General features: G+C 37.0%; 1 non-coding gene across 1 annotated transcript; it reads left to right on the top strand.

Annotated features, from left to right (window-relative positions):
- The first annotated feature begins 23,152 nt into the window (after positions 1-23,152).
- LOC133781139 (small nucleolar RNA R71) lies at positions 23,153-23,257 on the top strand. Its single transcript, XR_009869933.1, has one exon. It is a non-coding gene; the product is annotated as a small nucleolar RNA R71 (small nucleolar RNA).
- The last annotated feature ends 806 nt before the right edge of the window (positions 23,258-24,063 follow it).

Raw genomic sequence — 24,063 nt, 5'->3', positions numbered from 1 at the left:
TTCCATTTAGAAAAGCTGTCTTGACATCCATTTGCCAGATCTCATAATCAAGAGCAGTTGCTATGGACAGGAGGATGCAAATGGATTTGAGCATGGCTATCGGACTAAAAGTTTCCTCATAGTTCTCGCCTTCTCTTTGGGTATAACCCTTTGCCACTAATCGAGAATTATAAGTCTCGATATTTCCATCAATGCCTCATTTCTTCTCGTAGATCCACTTGCACCCAATGGCCCTAAAGTCACTAGGTGCTTCCACAAGATCCCATACGGAATTTGAGTACATGGACTCCATTTCCTGTTTCATGGCCTCGAGCCATAGTTCCTTTTCAGGGCTAGCCATTGCGTGTTTGAAAGACAATGGATCATCATCACTAGTGTCACCAACAACCATATTGGTTTCACCATCCAAACCATAGCAAATTGGGTTCCTAGAAACCCTCCCACTACGACGAGGCTCCGTGACTGTTTGCTCAGGAACAGTGGTACTTTCTTCATTTAAACCGACTTGTGTCGGTTGGTCGTGAAGAGTGGGAATTTCATCATCAACTCGCATTGATGACGATGGAACATTGGTTCGAGTCAATTCTTTAACCATCTCCTCTAAAACTACTTTGCTGCAAGGTTTAAAGTTCTGGACATAGTCATTTTCCAGAAAAGTAGCATTTGTAGAAGTAAACACTTTCTTTTCTGAATGACTATAGAAAAGTCCACCCCGAGTACCTCTAGGATAGCCAACAAACATGCAAACTTCAGTTCGCGGTTATAGCTCTCCCTCCTTTTTCCTCAGGACATGAGCGGGACACCCCCAGATTCTATAATGGCGTAAACTAGGTTCACGACCATTCCAGCGTTCTAAAGGTGTTTTGGGGATTTATTTTGACGGCACGACATTGAGAATGTCATTCGCGATTTCAATTGCTTGTCCCCAGAACGAAGTTGGTAGAGTTGAGTAACTAAGCATGCATCTAACAATTTCCAATAAAGTTCTGTTTCGGCGTTCCGCTACACCATTTTGTTGCGGAGTACCTGGGGCAGTAAGTTGTGGTAAAATCCCAAGTTTAGTTAAATGATCTTGGAAATACATATCCAAATATTCTCCACCCCTATCAAATCGCAAGATCTTTAACGTTTTACCTAATTGGTTCTGAGCCATTGCTAGGAATTCTTGAAAATGTTTATGATTTCCTATGAATTAGGTAAAGACATGAGTATCTAGAGTAATCATCAATGAAAGTGACGAAATACTCAAAACCACCCCTGGCTTGTACATTCAAAGGTCCACAAACATCTGAATGCACAAGACCAAGTGGTTCTTTGGCCCTATCACCCTTTGCAGAGAATGGACGCTTGGTCAGTTTGCCTTCTAGACAAGATTCACAAACAGGTAATTCACCTAAGGTGAGTTCCCTCAAAGGACTGTCCTTTGTAAGTCTTTGAATCCTATCATAGCCAATGTGACCTAGTCTCAAGTGCCATAAATACGTCATATTATTGTTATCTGTTTTTTGATGTTTATTGGTCCTAGGTTTAGCTACTTTGAATAAATCATTGTTAAGAGCGAGGGGTTCGTTAGGTCGCAGAATATAAAGCCTGTTTTCCAAACATGCAATACACAATTGTGATCCATTGAAAGAAATCGATATATTAAAACTTGTGAAAGTCATAACAAATCGTTCTAATTGCAACATGGAAAATGAAATTAAATTTCTACTAAAATCCGGAATAAAAAATACATCTTTTAAAATTAAAAATTTATTTCTGAACTTCAGACGAGCTCTTCCTCTAGCTTGGACCGCAACTAACGCTCCGTTCCCAACTCTAAGCTTTAAGCCACCTTCGTTCACTTCCTCCCACGATTCAAGAAGCTGTAAAGAGTTACAAACATGGTTAGTAGATTCAGAATCAATAATCCAAATGGATTTATCATTCTCTAAAACACATGTTTCCAAGATAAATGAACTATAATCATTACCTTTGTTTTTCACTGCTAGAAACTTAGGGCAATCTTGTTTCCAATGCCCCTTCTCTTTGCAGTGAAAGCATTTATCTTTACCTTTCTTGTTTTTCATGATCTTCCCCTTAGGCATCTGTGCACGTGGTTGTACACTCGTTTTTGCAGCCTTTGCAGGCTTGGGGTTGTTGTTTTGTCCACCTTTCCTCTTGTTTCCAGCTTTCGAAGACGAAGCTTGGTTAGCTTCAGCCTTAGCTAGATGAGCAGCAACATCAGTAGTCTTACTTTCACCTCCTTTACTAGGTCCACCCATGACAGGTTCAATAATCTGAAGCTCGTTCATGAGCTGCGTCAGACCATAGTTGAGTTGATCACGAACGTGCAGACACGGTGCCATCCGAGAATTCACGGTGTCATAACTTACGTTCGGAGACGGTGTTATCCAAGCATTTACGGTGCTATCAAGAACATGCGGAGACGATGCTCGTTCTAGGGATTCCTCAATCATGATGAACTCGGAGTTGTCACCAATCAACTTTATGTTGATATTCTGCTTCCAATTAAGGAAGTTTTTTCTAGTGAGTTTCTCCATCGAAAGTTGAGAAAGGATGGGAGTATACACTGACACTACTTAACTTAAAACTACAAATTATCAATAAAATAGAAATCAATCACATTTGCTCAATAAAACTTCTATTCACACAAATTTCAAGAAATAACACAACATATACAAAAATATGTAAGATATGAGAAAAAATACCAAAAACAATCATATCTCTATTTCTTTAGGTTTTTAACTAATCTATGATATCTTTGTCCCGGTTGGCGAGAATAAAAAAATACCACTAGTTAAATAGAGTTGTAAACTCATTTAATAATGGACACCACTATTAACAACCTACTATTCGATCAAAATAAGAAAACAAAATCTCTTATTTTATGAGCAAGACCCATGGTTTCAATAATCATAGATTTAGTCCTAGTAGTCACTGTAGGGGTGAGTCTAGTAGAATTTGACCTGTAATTATCTATCTTTTGAGATCTAACCTTGTCAAAATAACTAATGAACACCTTCCGTAGGGGGACGAATCAAAGCGCCTCGAGGCCCCATTAAGCTATTGACTATGTTAAACCAACGGTAGAGATCGAATAAAATGCTTAAAATAAGCTCATTATAAAATTAAAAATAGTATTTTTATTATTTATTTTTAGAAAATTAATGACTATGGTTTTCCCCAAAAAAATTAAACAGATTAATTTTTTTTAAAACCAAAGTCCTATAATTTCTTATTAATTCTAAAGTGTCACATTCAAACAAATTCAATTAATTTAGAATTAATTTGTTGCTAATTAATATTTAGGTTTAACTAATATAATGAACCTATACAATTAAGTCCAACTCAGGTAAATGGGCCTTAACAATTGGGCTTGTATGGAGGAGGGCTGGGTCCAGTATGTTGTTCCCACTACAAAGGACCCTTATCTTCCGTACAAGGTCCAAAAGACAGGAATTTAAACCTTTGTTTGATTAATTGTTATTAATTGATTAGACCCACTATAGTCATGCCAAGCAAATGAGCCTTCACAAGTGGAATCACCTACAAGAGAGGAATTTAAACTTTACATTTTCTAATGGGACCAAATTAAACCTATCATTTTATGAATATTTTATTTAACAAAATACCATATATCCAACAAACATATTGACCACTATATGCATCTAAGCCAAATTGCAAAAATACCACATATAGTGCAAACAAACATGTTATAATTGGATGGGCTTAATCATGTTACTATATGAGCAATTCTATGAATTTATGCAAAAATACCACAATTTATTTCATTTGCAAAAATACCACAATTAATTATCTAGAATTTATCAAAAAATTCAGATTAATTAAATTTTTACAAAAAATAAGTCAATTTAAATGAAATTTATCAACAATTAACAATAGTCAATTTAAATTTCATTTATCAACACTCAACTTGGTTTTAGGTTAATTTGATAAAAAAATATTAATGTAATTTAAAAAGGCTTTATCAACAATTAACCAAAGTTAATTTAAATCCCATTAAAAAATATTTTATTAATTGGCTGAAAAAAATGATAATTTTCAAAATTTAACAAATTTTAAATTTAAAAATCAATATCTTAACTATTTTCCAAAATATCTTGTGTTGTTATAACTATTAGCTAATATTTTAACTATTAAAAAAATAAAATATAAATAGTTATAACAACCCTAAAATATCTCAAAATAGTTAAACAAATTCAAATATCCATAAAAATATCTAACTAACAATATTCAAATTTCAAATAATTTAAATATAAAAAACTATAGAATAAAAAGATATTTATATTTTCAAATAAAGATTTAATAAAAAATCAAGAATTTAAATGAAAATATCTTAAATATCTGATATCTTAATTCTAATATTTTAATATATTAAAAAATTTATAATTAAGTTGTTAGTCATTTTTAAATTTGAATTTGAATCTTTGTAGAAAATATCTAATCATTTATATCTCAACTAACAAAAATATCTTATTTAAAAAAAAAATTAAATGATATTTTTTGTTTTGACTATAAATAATTTATTTCTACAAATTTTAATTTAAAAAAATATATTTTTGAAAATAAAATGGATGAATAGTACCCGTGGTACTGTTCATCGTGCTGGTGTGCGTGGGTGCGTGCGCGTGTGCGCTCGCGCATGGGAGCTAGACCAAATTTTTCCAAAATTTTTTTTTGAGCAATTTTTCAATCCAAAACCATTTTCTAATTAATTTTTTAACATGTTTTACACAAAATAAAGCATATATAAAAATTAATAGCATATAAAACACAACAAAATAACTTAAAAATTGCTAAAATTCACATAAAATCAATATGTTCATAAAAACATGAAAACCATCCAATTATTCAAACATATCAAATAATCCAATTTTAAACATGTTCATGCATGAAAATAAAGATTACAAAAGGCTCTGAGGCCAGTTGTAAGATTAGCTTATACATAATCTTTATTTATTTTCATATATATCTAATATCAAACAAATTAATACGAGATAGCCTAAAACATGTTTCTAAAATTGAATTCAAAGAGAAACAAAGAATAGAATACTTACAGTATACGCAGCGGAATTAAAGAGTCATTCCTTCAGTTTCTCTAACTCTTGTATCCTCTCTATCGCAGAGTAATATCAAGAAACTGAACCGATCTTCTATGTAACGCCAACTCTAGGGATCGTTATGGTGTGCCTTGTAAACAGTGCTAAACTCGCTAATCGAGTAATTTGGCCAAACTCGTGTAACTAAGTATGATTAGCGGTTTAGGGATTAAAAATTTTGGTTAAGATGTAACGTTTCATTAGAACGTTTAATATATATTCTGGGATCCCAAAATTATAATTTCAGAGTCTGCTACAAGAAAATATTTACAACAGGCCGTTCTATGCGGCAAAACAGGGTTTAACTCTAGTTCCTCTTTAAACCTCGGCCGTGGCGGACGAGCAGCTGCATATGTACACATCATCACCTAAGTTCTCCAACTCAAGGATGGTCCAGCATTCTTTTGCCTTTACCTGCACCACATAGCACCCGTGAGCCGAAGCCTAGCAAGAAAACACAGTATAACATGATATAATATCAACAGTAACTGTATTAATTATTCAGGACCAATAGTCCAAACAAATAGGTGACTATCACAAAATTCACAAATATGGGAACAACACCCTTTAGCCATGTGATGATAGGATCACCAGGGCTTAACTAATATCAAAAGTCACTAATATGGGTACAACACCCTTTAGCCATGTGACGATAGGATCAACAGGGCTTAACAAATGAGTGAGCATCTCACTAGCTTCAACAGGATAGGTGCATGGTGATTGGCCACCAACATAACCTTCCTCCCGACTCTAGAGTCGTAACTGTGGAACAACATTCCCTAGCCATGTGACAGACAGTCACTGGGGCCCTATGCCCTGGCTCTCAGTAACTAGTCTCAGACTAACCAAGCGCTTATAAGTTCATCGACTTTAGGGTCAATCCAGCATTAATGCCATAGAGCCATTCAATGCCGATATCGATTAGATCTAATCTTCACTTGGCTCGGCGTTCTTGACGCTATACCATCTCTGACTCTTCGGTCAATAAAACACGACCAGTGTTCAACCCATTGTGAACTTGACTAATAAATCACAGCTTCACCGATGGATCTAACGCCATTGCCGAATCTGACTAATAAGTCAGTGCCATACACAAGTATGCCATGCCACCAAACATATATCACATGTCCAATATCCATAAACAAGGTATTCAACACGCTTACTTAACAGGTACTAGTACAATTAGGACCATGCACGAACACAGAGGCTCAAGCTCTGAACGATGTCATACTCAATATACAAAGCATGTCCTAATCACATGTTTCTCGTGCATCACATGCATTATATTTAACAATCCAACATGCTCCAATAATAGCCATGCATGTCACGTTTAATAATCAACCAACATGCATCAAGAATAGCCATGCATGTCACATATACACAGGGTGCAGTTTTCTTACCTCTGGTTCGAGTGAGAGTTATAACAAGAACGACCCCTGAGAAAGATCGATCCTTAATCCTTTAACGGTCACCTAGTCATAACCAAAACAATCTCCAATTAATGAAAATTACCAAAGATAGGGTCTTAACCTATACTCCACTCTCGGGACCTCGAAACATGCCCACACAGTGAGTAGATTCGATCCCGGGCCTTAAGGATTGAAACCTTGAGCCAAAAACCCTTAAAAAAACTCAAAACAGGGTTTTGAAGGAACAGGGTAGCGCTACAGCGCTGCCCTTCTAGTGCCCCAACGCTCAAGACAGAACCACAAACTGCCCAATTGAGCCCTGTGTAGCGTTATAGCGCCCTCTGATGGGCGCTGTAGCGCTACCCCCAGACGGGGCCACCCCTGAAACTTCCTTCTTCTACTCCTTCAATTCTAACTCGATTCCAATGCTTCCAAATCCCATTTTTGGTGCCAAATGAACCCAAACACCATCTCCACATGTCCTAGGGACCACAACCCCAAAAACCCTAGCCAAAACTCCAACCACTTCCCAAGTTTCCAACCCAAAAACCAGCTGAAACTTAGAAAACAGAGCAAAAGCAAGAGTTCTAGTGGCTAGAAACTCACCTCAATCTCAGCAACACACCCTCTTCAATGGTGGAGCATAACCCTAGCTTGGCTAAGCTTGGTTCCTTGGCTTAATTTCTCAAACAGAGCTCGAAAATCCAAAGAGAAATGAGGAAGAACATCTATCGGGAGAGAAGGAGGAGAGGCTCTATTTTTGTTACTCTTCTACAGCCTTAATGGCTGATATATATCCTTTGAGGGGAAAGGACCTAAATACCCTTAGGTCTAAAATAAAACCTTAACAGCTACCAAGGGCAAAACCATCCTTTCGCACCTATTTCATTAATCACAATTAACACCCTCTAATTCCCGTTATTCTTAATAACCTCAAACACCAATAATCCATATCCCATTACCCTTTAATTCCTGGTAATGCTCTAATCATAAAATTCACCCCGAGACTCACCCTGAGCCCCGGACGTACACCCGTTATGACTAGACCGAGCACTTGCATTTCATGATCGTCTCATGCCGAATAGCTCGAACCCATCCACCTTATAATGTGGCTATATTAATTAATTACAAACATGCACCCAAAATACACAATTACGCCCACAGCAGCCAAATTACCAAAATAACCTTATAATTATAAATACTCCCATATGCACGCATTTATCATCATATAATAATATAATTCACAGAAACATGCATATGATCATTAAATAGCATCATAATTCAATTTTGGCCCTCCCGGCCTCCTAATCAAGGTCCTAACCCTTATTAGGAAATTCGGGGCATTACATTCTATTTTCTTCACAATCTTCTAATGTATCCTTAGAACCACCTAGACTAGTGTGGGAAATTCTCAACACATGAGATAGATATAGAGAGAAGAAGAGAAAATAACAAAGAAGCTTAGAAAATGACTTGTGTTTAGAGAGAATCTAAAACTACCAGAAAATCTGACTTATGACTTCTGTTTTGACTTCTCTCTAAGCACTCCTTTTATAGACTCAATTAGGCCATTTAATTTAATTAAAAAATCAATAAAATAATAGCCATTTTGAAGCCCTAGGTCGAAATTATCATGGGCTATAGGCCCGTGAAATTTCCCATTTGATTATAAGCCCATTGGACTTAAAATCAAGGCATGTATTATTTTTTATTGATTTAATTAATTAAATAATTATTTCAATCCTTTATCAAATTAATTATTTATAATTTGAACCTTGATTTAAACTTATTTATTAATTTAGATACCAATTTATCTTAATTAATAAATCTGCCATAATTTCTCTTTTCTTCTCAAAATTACACAACTTTGTGAAACTATCCAAAATTGACTTGGTCAACTTTGATAATTCTAATTGATGATTAAATCAATTAATTGAGACTATCTAGATGATTTTATCCAAGGTACAATGGGGACCATGGGCCTATGAAATCAAGCTCCAATAAGTTATCATAAATCTAACAAATAAATTTACTAACTTATTAATTCCTCGTGACTCCACTATAGACTTGGAATTGCACTCTTGAATTCATAGAACGCTCTATAACAAATATAGATACGCTATTAATTATCCATTGTTACAACCATAATTGTCACTCAACCCTCTATAGATGGTCTACAATGAGATAGGACTAAAATACCGTTTTACCCCTCATTGTATTTTATCCTTAAAACACTTAGTTCCTTGTAAATGATATTTCAGTAAACTAATTTAATTACTGAAATGAGATCTCTATCATTTAACACCTTGAACCAAACTAAAAGGAAACCATCGTTTCACTTCTTCATCAGAAACTATAGATGTTCATATCTATGACTAACACTCCCACTCAATTATACTACCGAGTTCCTAAGATGTAAGTATGGGCTAGTCCGTAGGGTAAGCTGGTAACGAACAAGTCAAAGAACTCAAATAATACAATAAGTTAGAATACTAACCACTCAGAATTGAGATTGAATTGACCTATGGTCAACTATATGATATGACTAGAATAGATAATAATGGTATGTTTGCTTATCTTATCAACTGTCAATATCGGTCCTGTCCGATGTAACAAATACATCTGATCTTATCTACTTTGCTAATGTTCTGGAAAGAACATAACACTGTAATGTGTAAGTAGATCATATCGTAGATTGGCAAGTTAGTGTAAATCCGGTGCACTAACTAATCTTAGGACTAACTTATTTTGAACATATAATCATATTTATATTCCACTGTGATACGTCACTATAAATAAGGTTAGCTATATGCTCGGGATTTAATAAAAGTTTATATTAAACAAATAATCATGAAAATAAAACACGTGAGCAAAGTGATTGACCAAGTCAAAAGTTGATTTCTTTTCTTTTATTGATAATAAAATGAGATTACAAAGAATTTGAGTTTTAATTAGGGCATAAAACCCCAACACCCTTAGGCTGCACCCTCTCTTTAATCCACTGACTCTGGCTTGCTTAGGTCGAGTCCAGTGTTTATCTAGCTGACCCCGGCTCACAGTGGCCAAGCCGCGGCCTGTTCGCAAATTATTAGCCCCTGGCTCTCTTAGGTCGTTCATTTTCATATGCCAAATCATTCATTTAGCCATACGATAAACATGTTCAAGTATTGGGAAACTCAGTCCCGTTACAACCACTCAAGGGTGCAGTTTTCTTACCTTTAATTCCAAACGGAGAAAATGAAATGGTTCAGAGCATGATCCTTAGCCCCGAGCCTTGGCGATAAACCTAGTCACGGTGTCCAATGGGTAATTGTTAACTTCCAATCCAAATAAATACTTAGGAGATAGAAACTAGCCTCCAGGACCTCAATTTCTACCAAACCGGGTAGTAGAAATTATCCCGAGAGCCTAGGTTTGAACCCCTGAGCCTTATCAATTCTAGAAACTTTTCTAAGGCTAAAATCCCTAGGCGGGTTGCGACCTGGCTTAGTGGGTCGCGACTTGCCCCCAAGTCAAAGAGCAAGTACCCAAGCCAAAGGGGAGGCAGGCCGCGACTTGGCTTAGTGGGTCGCAGCGCGCCCCCAAGTCAGAGGCTAACCCAGGCCCTTCTGGGCACACGCGCTGCAGCGCCCCAGAGCTGGGTCGCGGCGTGCCCTCTTCGATCCCAGAAATTCTGGGTTTTTCACATGCTTCTCCCAGCCAATTTTTCCCAGAACCTCATCCTAATCAGACCTCCAAACCACAACCAAACCTAAATACGAACTAGGACCTTTAATCACATACTTAAACATAAAATTAGCACAAAACAGAGTAAAGTTTCCATCCCAAATCAGTGGCAATTGATCACTCAATTTACACCCAAGAACCCAAAATTAAGCATGTTCTAAGCTTCAAGACTACTCAGCTTAATTCCACCCTATTGAACTAAATTCTTCAACAAATTAAAAGACTAAAGCGTACCTCAATAATGGCTGAATCCTCGAAAGTTCCAGCTTAATTCCTTGCTTGCTCCCTTAGCTTTTTCCTTCAGCTTAGCCCAAGTCCTCCCCTTCAATTTTCCTTCAAAGAATTCCCAAATTAGGCCTAAGTCCCATGCCTTTTTCTTCCTTAACTTCAAGGCACAAATGAGAGAGAGAGAGTGTGTGTAAAATTGTGAGAGAGATGAGAGAATGAGCATGGAGTTTCTACCCCTTTCTTTTTTAGTTCTAAGTGTTTACTGAGAGTTTCCCTTAGTTTCTAGGCAAAAGACCTTATTGCCCTTCTAAATTAACGAATCCTCAAGTTGTCCCTAAGGGTAAAATGGTCAATTCCCCCAGTTCCTGCTAATTCCTCAAATGATCCTAATATTTACCAACTAATCACGTCATCCAATTAATTATTCAATGTTCAATAATTTCCAAATTATTCTCTAGATTCCCAGAAATGCCCCTAGGCCCCTCTCGAGCCGGGTATTGAACCCCGATGTGACTATTTCGCCAATCCGCTCACTAGGACCGTCTCGAGCCATATGCTGCAAATATATTGACATTATAATGTGGTCTCAAAAATTTATCACATATAATCATCTTTATGCCCTCAATGGGCCAAAATTACAAATACGCCCTTATAAGCTATAAATGGCCCATATGCATATCTAATATTCACAACACATGCAAGTCACATATTCATATAATCATATTAATTATGCATGCCACATAATCATGCATTAAACCATTAAATCACACATATACCAATTATGCCCTCTTGGCACGCTAATCAAGGCCCTTAAGCCTTATTAGCAATTTTGGGTTGTTACATCCGAGGTCTTTAAGTTAGCCGGGTCTTTACAGTTGGTACCAGAGCCACGATTCATATGCATGAAGTTCTCCTTGATACACATGCAAAAGCTTCGGATCTAACCGCCAATGTAAGTGTTTATGTTATGAATATTATGTTTATATTAAAATCTAACGTTTTAGTCATTATGTTTTCAGTAAAAAATGAATGGAGTTATGACTTATCAAGATATCCATGCCATTAAGGCATTGAAAAGGGTTATAGAGCCAAGGGATACAATAAGAGGGCTAGAAATAATCACTCAAAGATTGGTCAAATTTCACAAGGAGATAGTTCACCTTGAAATAACTAGGCAAATTATGATGAGAGCCATGGAAAAATATGACGTAGTAATTAGGCTTTTTAAGGATTTTCCTTTTGTGGTTTCAAAATTGGAAGAATTATGGGAAAATATGGATGATGAAGATGACTTACCGGTAGCCATGATATGTTATTTTCTTATACTTAGGTTTACCTATAGGTTTGAGATTCACTTCACCAACGAACAAAAGAATAATATCCTAATGAATATTCCCCATGGTAGTTTTGAGGCTTACAATATTGATGATTATGAGGAAATAACTGATGATATGCTAGATGAAGGGTCTGATGTAGAAGATCCTCATTTAGAAATTTTACCCTAGTTATTATTAATATTGTTTGTTTATTAATTTTGAATTATTATTGTAATAAGTGAACTTTTTTTTCCAAATGAATAAAGTTGTTATTTTTGAATGGCATGTATGAATTTTTTGTTTTGAATTTATTTTATTAAATCATAATTAACTTAGAATAAATTAAATAAATAATGACTGAGTTCGATGAGGGTGGATACAAATCAATGAACTGAGTTCTATATTGAGAGTTGAGGGGGCCATAGTAGTGGAAACGATTTTACTGATCTTAGCCCTCCCTCAATATGGTTAACTTTGGAACAATGACAAGTTTCGAGCCTGAGAATTAAGTCAAATAGGGTGGTTAGAAACAAACTTAGAAAATAATAAAGATGGCTTAATAGTCTAAGTATAGAAACACATCCTAATTTATAAAGATGACTTAAATAATTTTTTCATAAGTAATCATAACTGATAAGTCCAAGTTATGTTTGCTTAGACTAAGTTGTGCCTTGGAAATTATTAGGGTAAGTTCTAACGTGTTTTCTCAACTGTTATAACTTTGCTAAAGATGTCGCTCTGAAGGTCTTCTCGCACGAACGAAAATGGCCCCAACACCGCCAATGAGACTCGCAAGGTCCCTCCAATATGAAGAAAGGGAAAATGCACTGCCACTGCTGCTGCTAATAGAAATGCACCACCTTCGGTTGACAACAACACTGAGATTATCCAATTACGAAAAAAAGTAGAAGAATTACTGCAGCAACAACGACAACCTCAACCGCAACCACTGTCGCAACCTCAGCTAGCGACTCAAGCACCCCAGCAAGAGCAGAATGTAGGATATCCATATGGGGGAGTACATAGAGCCAGTCTACTAGCGTTTCTGTAAGCTGCATACTCCAAATTTTGAAGGAACAACTAACCCCTTTGAGGCTGAAGAATGACTCAGGAATGTAGAGCCGATTTTGGCACACATGTACCTCGAAAACGCGGATTGCATATCCTGCATTTCAGATCTACTAAAAAAGGATGCTAGAATCTGGTGGGATTTGGTACAACAGACTCACGATATTACCACTATGACTTGGGCTAGAGTTGTGGACCTATTTCACAAAAAGTACTACAACTCAGGAATCATCGCTACGAGGGTGGAAGAGTTCACCAGTCTGAAATAGGGCAATTTTTCGGTAGTTGAGTATGCTCACAATTTGATCGGCTAGCCAAGTTTGCACCAGAGTTAGTCCCAAATGATTACTTGAGGGTAACTGTAACGCCCTGGATAGCCAAGACCGTTACATTGGGTGTTTATAAAGGTGAAAGACTTGCTAATCAAGTCATTTAATTCAAAACGTGTTATTGAAACTATAGTTGAACTAGGGTTAAAAGGTTTTGGTCTCAAAAGTTGCATTTCTTATAAATAAACAATATTCTTTTTACATGGGATCCCAAAAGTAATAAGTTAAAGTCTGTTTACAAAAGATTCAAAATTTAAATACACTAATTAGCCATTCTAAGGCAAAACAGACAGTTAAACATTTCTCGTCCTGTTCCACTCCTCGGCCGGGCTGCCGAACAACTGGCTATGTACATTCAGCCCCGCAGGTCTCCATCTCAGGATTGGTCCAACTTGCCTTTGCCTTTACCTACACAAAGAAGCACCCGTGAGCCAAGGCCCAGCAAGAAAACACAATAACAGAACACAATCACTCAATAGACAATCAGATAACACACATCGTATAAGCATGTACTCAAAAGTTCAAGCATTCATGTTAATCAAGTATTCAGCATACCAAGCATATCATTTCATATCAATATTCAATCCACATAAGATAACTAGGGTTAACGCCCTTAGGACGCACCCTCTATTTACCCCACTGACTCCGGCCCGCTTAAACCGAGCTCAGTGAATATTAAGCTGTCCTCGGCTACCAATGGCCGAGTCGTGCCCTATGTGCAAGTATAATATACGGCACCCTTAGGCCGTTTATCACATGTCCCATGGCGTAATACCATCCATGACATTATACAGATATTGGGAGCACTTAGTCCCATCACAAACACATAACTTGGTGCAGTTTTCTTACCTTTAGATTTGCTAGCTTTGTTCAATTTGATCCTCAAGCACGATCCCTCTTGAGCCATAGTGCACACCTAGTCACAACCATAGATCAGGATCATCACCAAACCTGAAGTCCAAAATCTAGCCTCGAGACCAATCCTGAGTCCGCAGGAAGCTCTAATTCCACCAAATGGGGTGGTGGAATCAAACCCCGAACCCCCGAGCAAAAACCCTTGAAAATAACCCAAAAACCCCTTTCTGGAAATAGGGTAGCACTACAGTGCTCTAAAGAGAGCGCTACAATGCTAAAAATAGAGCCTAAGGCACCCCAGACCACTCAGCCTAGTGCTACAACGCCCAATGGCTAGCGCTGTAGCGCTAGTCACAGCACATCAATTCCTGCCTTTTCCTCCGATTTTCCCCAAGCCAAACCTTACCAAAACTCTTCCAAACTTAAACCAAATATAAAAACAAGCTACCAACATCCTCCACTCATCCCAAACATCCCAACCACACATAACTCAATCACATGCATCCCTAAACAAAGAATTCACCATAGCTGAACCTAAAGCTCATAAACTTAACAAAACAACAGCTGAAACCACAGAACTTGAACTAGAATTCCTTACCTTTGCTGGATGAGCTTAGCCTAGGTTATCATCCTCACTAGCTTGGCCTTCACCTCCTCAAAGCTCAGCTTCAATTTCCCTAGAATTCCCCACCAAAACTCAGCTCAAAATCCACAACAACACCAAGAACTAGAAACTGAAAACTACCTTGAACCTTACCTCAAATGATTAGTATCCCCTGCCAATTCCTCAAACCAGACCAAAGACCTTAGCCTCAAGCTCCTGCCTAGACTCCCTCTAAGTTTTGCTCCAAGAAACCTCAAGAAATGGAGAAGAGACCTCCAACTGAATGAGAGAGAAAAAGACTCCCAATTTCCCTTTTCCTTCTCTTCTTTCTTTTCTTTCCTTTCTTTCCTTCAGAATTCCAGTCCTTTCTACACAATCCACTAAGTATAAAGCCTAATAACATTTATCCTTTATAAGACAAATGACCACAATACCCTCCCATAATTCCTAAGCCTTTTAGTCCACCTAGGGGCATTTTGGTCATTTCACCCAATTCCCGCTGATTCCTCGAGTGTCTCTAATATTTACCACTTACTTCCCGACACCTAACTAATCACCAATTATATTCCTTAATGTCAAGATAGACTCCAATATATTCTCTAAATTCCCAGAAATACCCCCAGGCTCGCCCCGAGCCGGGTATAAATCCCCGCCGTGACTTTTTCGCTAAACCGCTCACTAGGATCGTCTCGAGTCACAGATTACAGATATATCCACATAATAATGTGGTCTCGACAGTTTATCACATATATAAACAGTTATGCCCTCAACGGGCCAAAATTACAATTATGCCCTCCTAACCTAATCAGGGCCTACATGCATACTAATACACATAGTTATGCATCACAGATATTCAAATAGTCATATACCATGCGTTTAATCATTAAATCACATATAATCCAGGTATGCCCTCCCGGCACACTAATCAAGGCCCTTAAGGCTTATTAGTAAATTTGGGTCCTTACAGTAACCAAGTTCACCAGGGGACTCAAACCCAAGAATGAATTAGGGGTCAAGCTTGAAAACCCTTGAAGCACTTCCTACACCGATGTTCTGGAAATGGATATAGAGGTGGAAAGGCTCCAAGAAAATGTTAGCAAGGAGGAGGCAAGCAAGTCTAAACCAAAGCAGCAGAATCAGACTCAGAATGGTTGAAACCATAACAACCAGTATCACAATAATGGGCAGAAGAGAAAGCATCCCGATAATAAGCAAACTGACACTGACAAAGAGCACGTACTAACAATGGTTATAACAGGTTGAGTTATGTGGAATACCCTCAGTGTTCCAAGTGCCAGAAATGACATACTGGGGAGTGTCGTGCAACCAACAAAGGTTGTTACAATTTTGGCTAGGAAGGTCATCGGAAAAAGGACTGTCTGCAGCTCAAAATAGAAGAAAACAAGGACAACAAGATAGTTCTAGCTAAAGTCTTCGCATTGACCCAAGGAGAAGCCGAAACTAGTAACAAGGTGGTCGCAGGTCAGCTTCCTATCCTTGATAATATATGTTCAGTGTTGTTTGATTCGGGAGCAACACACTAATATATCTCGTTAGGAATGATAGAGAAATTAGAAAAACAATGTGAAAGATTTAGAACTAGGTTTGTTACAGAACTGCCTTCGGGCGAAATTGTTCTATCATCATAAATAGTACAAGGGAAACTGATCATTGTCGAGGGCACGAAGCTAGAAGGAGACTTGATAGAGCTAGAAATCAAGGATTTCGACATAATACTAGGCATGGACTGGTTAACAAGACAAGGCGCAACCAATTGACTGTAGACGCAATCAAGTGACGTTCGAAACCCATGAGGGTTAGAAACTATGTTTTATGGGAAGGGTTCCAAGACTATGGACACCAGTTATCTCATCTCTCAAAGCTCAGAGGGTGATAGAGAAAGGATGTCACACATTCTTAGCAAGTGTCACAGATGTGGCACAGGAAACACCATTAAAGGTAGGAGACGTCCGCATTATAAAGGAATTTCAAAAATATTTCTTGATGACTTACCAGGGTTACCCCCTAATCGGGAAATTGACTTCACAATCGAACAAGTACCGGGAACCGAGCTCATCTCAAAGGCACCATACTAGATGGCACCTATCAAACTCAAGGAGTTGAAAATGCAGTTACACGAGCTCTTAGACTTGGGTTTCATCAGACCGAGCCATTCGCCATGGGGGCGCCAGTTCTATTTGTGAAGAAGAAGGATGAAAGCATGCAAATGTGTATCAATTACCGCGAGCTGAACAAGGTGACAACTAAGAATAAGTACCCGCTACCCCGGATTGATGACTTATTTGATCAACTTCGAGGAAAAACTGTATTTTCAAAGATTGATCTACGGTCTGGTTATCACTAGCTCAAGGTAAGGGAAAAAGATACACCAAAGACAACTTTTAAGACTCAATATGGACATTGTGAGTTTTTAGTTATGACTTTTGGTCTTACCAATGCTCCAACCCCATTTATGGAATTAATGAACAAAGTCTTCAAGGATTACTTGGATAAAATTTGTCGTGGCGTTCATTGATGATATATTGGAATACTCCAAGGATGAAGTCGAGCATGAGGAACATTTAAGACTGACTATGTTGCGACTAAAGGAGCACCAACTTTATGCTAAGTTCAAGAAATGCGAATTTTGGCTATCACAAGTAGCGTTCCTCAGCCACATAGTATCCAAGGATGGAGTCCCAGTAGACCCAACTAAGGTAGAGGCTGTGAAGGATTGGCCAAGACCTAAGAATGCATCAGAGGTTAGAAGTTTTCTCGTTGTAGTAGGCTATTACCAGAGATTTGTAGAGGGCTTTTCTAAGATAGCCACTCCGCTTACTAACCTGACTCGGAAGCAACAAAAGTTCAACTAGACGGATAAATGTCAAGAAAGCTTCCAGTTGCTTAAAGATAAATTGTGTTTAGCACCAGTACTTTGCGTACCAACACCCAGCGACAAGTTTGTAGTATACTGTGATGCGTTGAAGCAAGGTTTGGGCTGTGTGCTGAAGCAAAATAACATGGTGATAGCCTACGCCTAAAGGTAGCTGAAGGAATACAAGCAATGCTATCCAACACACGATATGGAGTTGGCAACGGTGGTCTTCGCACTGAAAATATAGCGCCACTGTCTATATGGAGAATGGTGTGAGATTTATACGGAACACAAGAGCTTAAAATATTTCTTCAGGAAAAAGGAGCTCAATATGAGGCAGCCTAGGTGGTTGGAACTAGTAAATCACTATGAATGTGAATTCCTATACCACCTAGGAAAGACAAATGTAGTTGCAGATACATTAAGCCAGAAGAGTTACGGAAATCTGGCAGCATTATCTGGAATTGAAAAGCCGCTTTAGCAAGAGCTGATTAATGTCTGGATAGAAATAGTCATGGGTCAACTGGCTAACTTGTCCATCGAGCCAAGTTTACTAGATGGTATATGGATTGGGCAAGGGAATGATGACACACTATTATCGCATATGACTGCAGTAAAAAACGGCAAGACTACAGATTTCCCTATATCAGGACAGGGGTTCTTGAAATATAAGGGTCGGGTATGCGTGCCGAATGACCATGGGATTAAGATGAAGATATTAGAAGAGGCACACACTACCCCATACTCTTTTCACCTGGGTTCTACCAACATGACTCACGATCTTAAGGCACTATATTGGTGGCCGGGAATGAAGAAAGATGTAGCAGAATATGTGTCCAAATGCCTAATATGCCAGCAAGTAAAGGCAGAACATCAGCGACCTGCAGGCTTATTGCAACCGCTTAGTATTCCGGAATGGAAGTGGGAAGACATATCCATGGACTTCGTGAGAGGATTGATCGTGAAAATATGTATGCAAGCGTACGCAATTGATTCAAGTAATATAGATGGTTAATAGAGTATCGTTCCCACAAAGACTATTAACCAATTACCAATAATTGTTCTTTAATTTTTATTTGGCAAACACAATTTAGATTAATAAATCTAATTTCAAAAATTTAAATAGCTATGAACAAAAATAACTAATTAAAAGATGAAAATCACTATTAAAAAGACCTACGGTATTAAATTCATTAACTTTTCATTCTATTAATTTTCTTAATTAGTTCTAAATTTCTTTTTTCTTATTATAATAGTAGGTTAACATAAATCGATTCCTATTCTTTTTCAAGATATAAGATCTCATCCTATATGCAGGTTTTCTACATCTCTGTGATAAACTTAAACATATAGCAGGCATTAATAATAGAAACCTAATTACTACACAAGCCATACAGGTACTTTCGTCCAATATGTAACTTATGTCTATATAACGATAACATATTCAATTCTCATCTTTCGAATTTTGAATCAAAATCATAAATCAAGCAAATATTGATCAGATATTTACTAGCATTAAGCAAACATTATATAGATTAGAATAAAGAAGAAAAATCAATTAAACATCATAATTAAATTAAATAGAAATCCAAGTGACTACATTAAACCCTAGATAAAAGTATTTAGTTCATATCAATCATAACTAAACCAATAAAATAATAATTAAGAAACATAAGATTCAAAAACTTGAAGAAGAAAGAAAAAATATAAAAATGCAGAAAAACTAGTCTATGAATCAAAATTAGTCTCTAAAAATGTAATTAAAATCTCACCTAATGACCTAATTAAACTCTAAGTCTGAATTTATAGTAAAAAATCACAAATCCGTAGTTTTTCATAGGCGGTCGCGACTTGGCCTTTCCTAGGTTGCGACCCGTGTCAATTTTAAAGCCCCTTCGAATTTGTATAGGTCTTTAGGCGTCGAGACTCAGGCACTATCAAGTTGCGACCCGTGTCTTTTATGTCCCCTTGATTTAGGCTCTGACTTCCCCTAGCGTCGCGACTTATAAGGGCAAGTCGCGTCTCTAATTCCCTACAGCAGCTTTGTGTTTCTGACTTACCTAGATTCGCGACTCTAAACTCCTAATCGCAACCCTAATTCCATTATTTCTCAATTTAAGCCTTTCAACCTCATTTCTTCATCGAAAACTGATTTTTACTCATCCTTAGCACCATTTTGAGTCGAACAATCACCAAGAGCTTTGTTTTTCCACCATTTTCACTTCTTTTTACATTTTTCTCATTATTCAACACACCAACCTACAACAAAGACAAACAAAAGTGTAATCTTGCACAAAACAAACATAAAGACTCAAGATTACCACAAAAACACATTCTAAAACGACACTAAAATGAAGTTATCAAATTCCCGCAAACTTACTCTTTGTTTGCCCTCGAACAAAGGACTCAAAACAAACCTAGACTCTAACAACTAAGACAACGTCGACAACATTAAATATACAAACAACTATAATTATGCCTCAAAATCATGAATGCTAATCATATAATTCTTAGAAAACTACTCAACAGTTTATGCAATCCAGAATTTCGATCAAAACACTCCATCAACATATTTTAGTCTACTAACATTTTGGATTATCAAATCATGATAATTAAATAAATGTATTTGAAATCAATTATGCTAACCAAATTTTTTCCAAGCAATCCATTTAAACCAAATAATTCCATAAGCTCACATACTTGCTATTCTTCACTAATATAAATCATGATATGCATAAGAATCAATAGGACTTGTATAGGCTTGTAATGATGGCTTAGGTAAAGGTAGATGAAAAAGTAATTTTTAAGCTCACTTTACTATAAGCACATGACCCAAAAATCACCATAGTAATACAATTCCATAATCCCCTTTCTTGTTTTTATTTATAGAGATGTAAAATATATATATTTATTTTTTTCTTCTTCTTTTCAAATGATAATTACAATCCCCCAAAATTGATTTTGCTATATATTCATATTAGGACTGTATTGAATTTTTTTTCAATATATATACTCTCTCTAATCTTTTGTACTTTTCATTTTCTAAACCCACTAAATTCACAAATAAATCCTGTTACACATCAATCCCCATAACTTTTTTTCAATCATATGCTCATAGTACATTAGGGATGGATATATAACCAAATTTCAAGTATTTGGCTTAAATAACGGCATAGAACAAAAAGATACAATGTTAGGCTCAAAAGGGGTAAACAAAGCATCAATTAATTTAAGGTCGACAAGAAAAGCTCAAACGGTCCAAATGATAGCCTAAATCATATTCCTAAGCATACATGATATATTATTTCACCTCAAATAACAAGTAAGCAAGTTCTAGAATTATAGAAAATAATTTCCACTTTCCATTCATCATTCCACTAATCAATATGAGCAAGCATAATCAATATCAAAAACATCAATTTAACATCATGAGAAGATATTCAACAAATATTGTCTAAACTAAAATGAACTAACAGAGTGTTCAATCAAGCACACAGATTTGTTTCAGATTTCACTTTCTTTAAATTATACTCATAAAACTCACTTTATTCTCATTGGCACTTGTTGTCAATCATCAATCATGTTGGTACTAAATGCACATTAAAACAAAACTCCAAACTGCTAACATAAACTAATAGAAAAATAAGCTCCCTCCCCCAAACTTAAACTAAACATTGACCCCAATGTTTAAATATAAGTAAAGAAGGAAAACTTACCTGGTGCGAATCACTTCAAAAAGGTGGTGGATCTGGAAAAGGATGCCAAGGTGGCGGATATGGAAAATACTGTCGGTCCACCTCCTAATTTGACCATCAGTAAATCAACTCATTTTTCTTTTCAACCTGAGCTCGATGATAATCATGAAGCTCCCCCAAGTAATTATGAGTATGTTGATTTTGTCGAATGATATAATCGAATCTGGCCAAGTGCGGATCCGGTGGAGCCTCAAGTGCCAAAAATTGAGGATATTCTCCTCTCCTCTCCTCCTTAGCTGCCCTTGATTCATTTGGTTGATCATTGGCAGGTGCGGGTTCCTCAGCCGCATCTCTTTCCTCTTCAACTCTCACAGGCCTGGGTTGTGGTACTGGTGGCTCCAAAGATGGGGCATTGAATTTAAACACTGAAGCACGAGAAATAGGCCCCATTGCCTTCCTATAAATATCACTAGGATATTTATGTACGTCCCACACCTCACATAGATTTGTAATCATTGATTTGTGCCCCAAACCAGCAGTGGTAGTCAGTCGGCATAAATCCAGGATACTCATGCGGATAACTTGGCCAATATCGACAGAGAGTCCCATCATAAGAGCATATACAAGAAGACAATAATCAGTTCCTACTTCAGATAAATGAGTGTTGGGCCACATAAAGAGAGTCCAGGCCTTGGCCACATGATTCATTTGATACCTTCGGAAATGCTTCGATTCTCCATTTTACATGACAAAAATAGCACCAGTAATGCCTAATGTTTCTGCCACCTCAACCCATTCAATTTCACTATTATAAGCCAATTGATAATATTCATACTCTTCTTGCGACAACAGGGGTAATTCATATAAGACATCAATATTATCAATATCACATTCTGTTGACCCTTGATTTGGTCAACGACACGGAGTCAATAAAAATGATAGAAATAAGATGAATTCAATTCAAGAAAATAAACGACACACGAATTTATAGTGGTTCAGCCCCAAGTGATGGTAATGACCTACGTCCACTTAGTGTTCTTATTAATGTATGATGAGCACTTGCGATCAGTAAACGAGGGTTTACCAAGTCTCACAAGCTCCAAAAACAAATTCCAAGAATTGTGCAAAAACACTAATATTTTCTCTCAGACTCCCCCTCATGAGCCTTTTGAGTCTTATTTATAGGCTCCAGGATCTCTCTATGGGCCGATGGGCCTTGCCCATTTTTAATACAAACATATCTGAATAATAATAGAAATTACAATTTTTACATAAATGCAAGATCAAATATCTTTATGAAATATCTACTGCGGTTGTCCATAATAAGGTTTGGATCATAATAAGGTCTAGAATGTTGTCCATAAGTCGGTTGATGAGGGGGTTGTTGAGGTGGGTATTGTGGCTACTGCGGTTGTAACCATTGATTATTTTTCCAAGACAAGTTAGGGTGTTTTTCCATGCAAGAGTATATGAATTTGAGTAGGTGTTGGGTGCAGGTCTTGAAAAGTTACCAATAACCTGTGCCTGTTCCAAAGGCATATTATTTACATCTGTTGAGCAACTAGTTGTGCTCGGGAATTGTTCATACGAATGTGGTCCCCCACAAACTCACAACTCATTACATTTTGTACTTGCATTTTTTGTGCGACGAGGTTATCCTGCTGCAATTGTTGGTTAGAGATGCCACTTGAGCAGCCAATAAAGCAATAGGGTCGAACTAACACTCATGCTACCTTCTTATTCTCATGCTCAGTAAGCCAATTATAGTTATTCATGGCCATCTCTTCCAATAATTCATATGCTTCATTAACGCTTTTTCTCATAAACGCTCCTCCCGATGCTGCATCTATAATTGTCCTTGTATTCCCCCCCCCCCCCCCCCCCCAAACCATTGTAGAATGTATGAACTAGCAGCCACTTTTCTATTCCATGATGTGGGCATTTCCTTTGCAACTCTTTAAAACGTTACCATGCATCATATAAAGACTCTCCATCCAACTGATGGAAGTTATTACTCTCTCCTCTTATTCGGGCTGACTTCGCAGGAGGCAAATATTTACCAAGGAATTTCTGAGCCAAATCTTCCCAAGTAACTATAGAGTTGGCTTGTAATGAATTCAACCAACTCTCAGCTCTGTCTCTTAATGAAAACGAGAATAATCTTAATCTTACAGCATCATTACTCACCCCATTCATTTTGAATGTCGCACACAACTCTAAAAAATTTGTGAGATGGAGATTTTGATCCTCATTTGGTAACCCCCCAAATTGTACACAATTCTGTACCATCTGAATAATTGAGGGTTTTATCTCACAATTATTTGCCTCAACAGTAGGAGGACGAATACTTGAATGTATCCCCATAACAATAGGGAGTACATAGTTTCTCAATGGAGGATCGGCTTCAGTTGCATTACCCATATTTGCATTGTTGTTCACACCATTATTTGCGTTCTCAACAATGGTAAATTCCAGTCTTTTCTTTATCTTGCGATTTTCTCTGCACGTTCTCTCAATTTCAAGATCTATCGATATGGGTTCCTTTTGTCTACTTCCCCACATATACCAATAATTCCTAAAAAAAAAAAAAATCCTCGATCTGAATAAGTGTAAAATATAGAAACCAAATTAAAACAAAAACAATTAACTTTGATATTGGAAATTGAGTTCCTGGAAACAGCGCCAAAAACTTGATCGTGAAAATAGGTATGCATGTGCACGCAATCGATTCAAGTAATATAGATGGTAAATAGTGTATCGTTCCCACAAAGACTATTAACCAATTACCAATAATTGTTCTTTAATTTCTATTTGGAAAACACAATTTAGATGAAT

This window comes from Humulus lupulus, chromosome 5 (genome assembly GCF_963169125.1).
Source record: "Humulus lupulus chromosome 5, drHumLupu1.1, whole genome shotgun sequence".
NCBI classification, from domain to species: Eukaryota; Viridiplantae; Streptophyta; class Magnoliopsida; order Rosales; family Cannabaceae; genus Humulus; species Humulus lupulus.
Note: the sequence above shows the minus strand (reverse complement) of the source record. Positions and strands in the feature narration are given on the sequence as shown.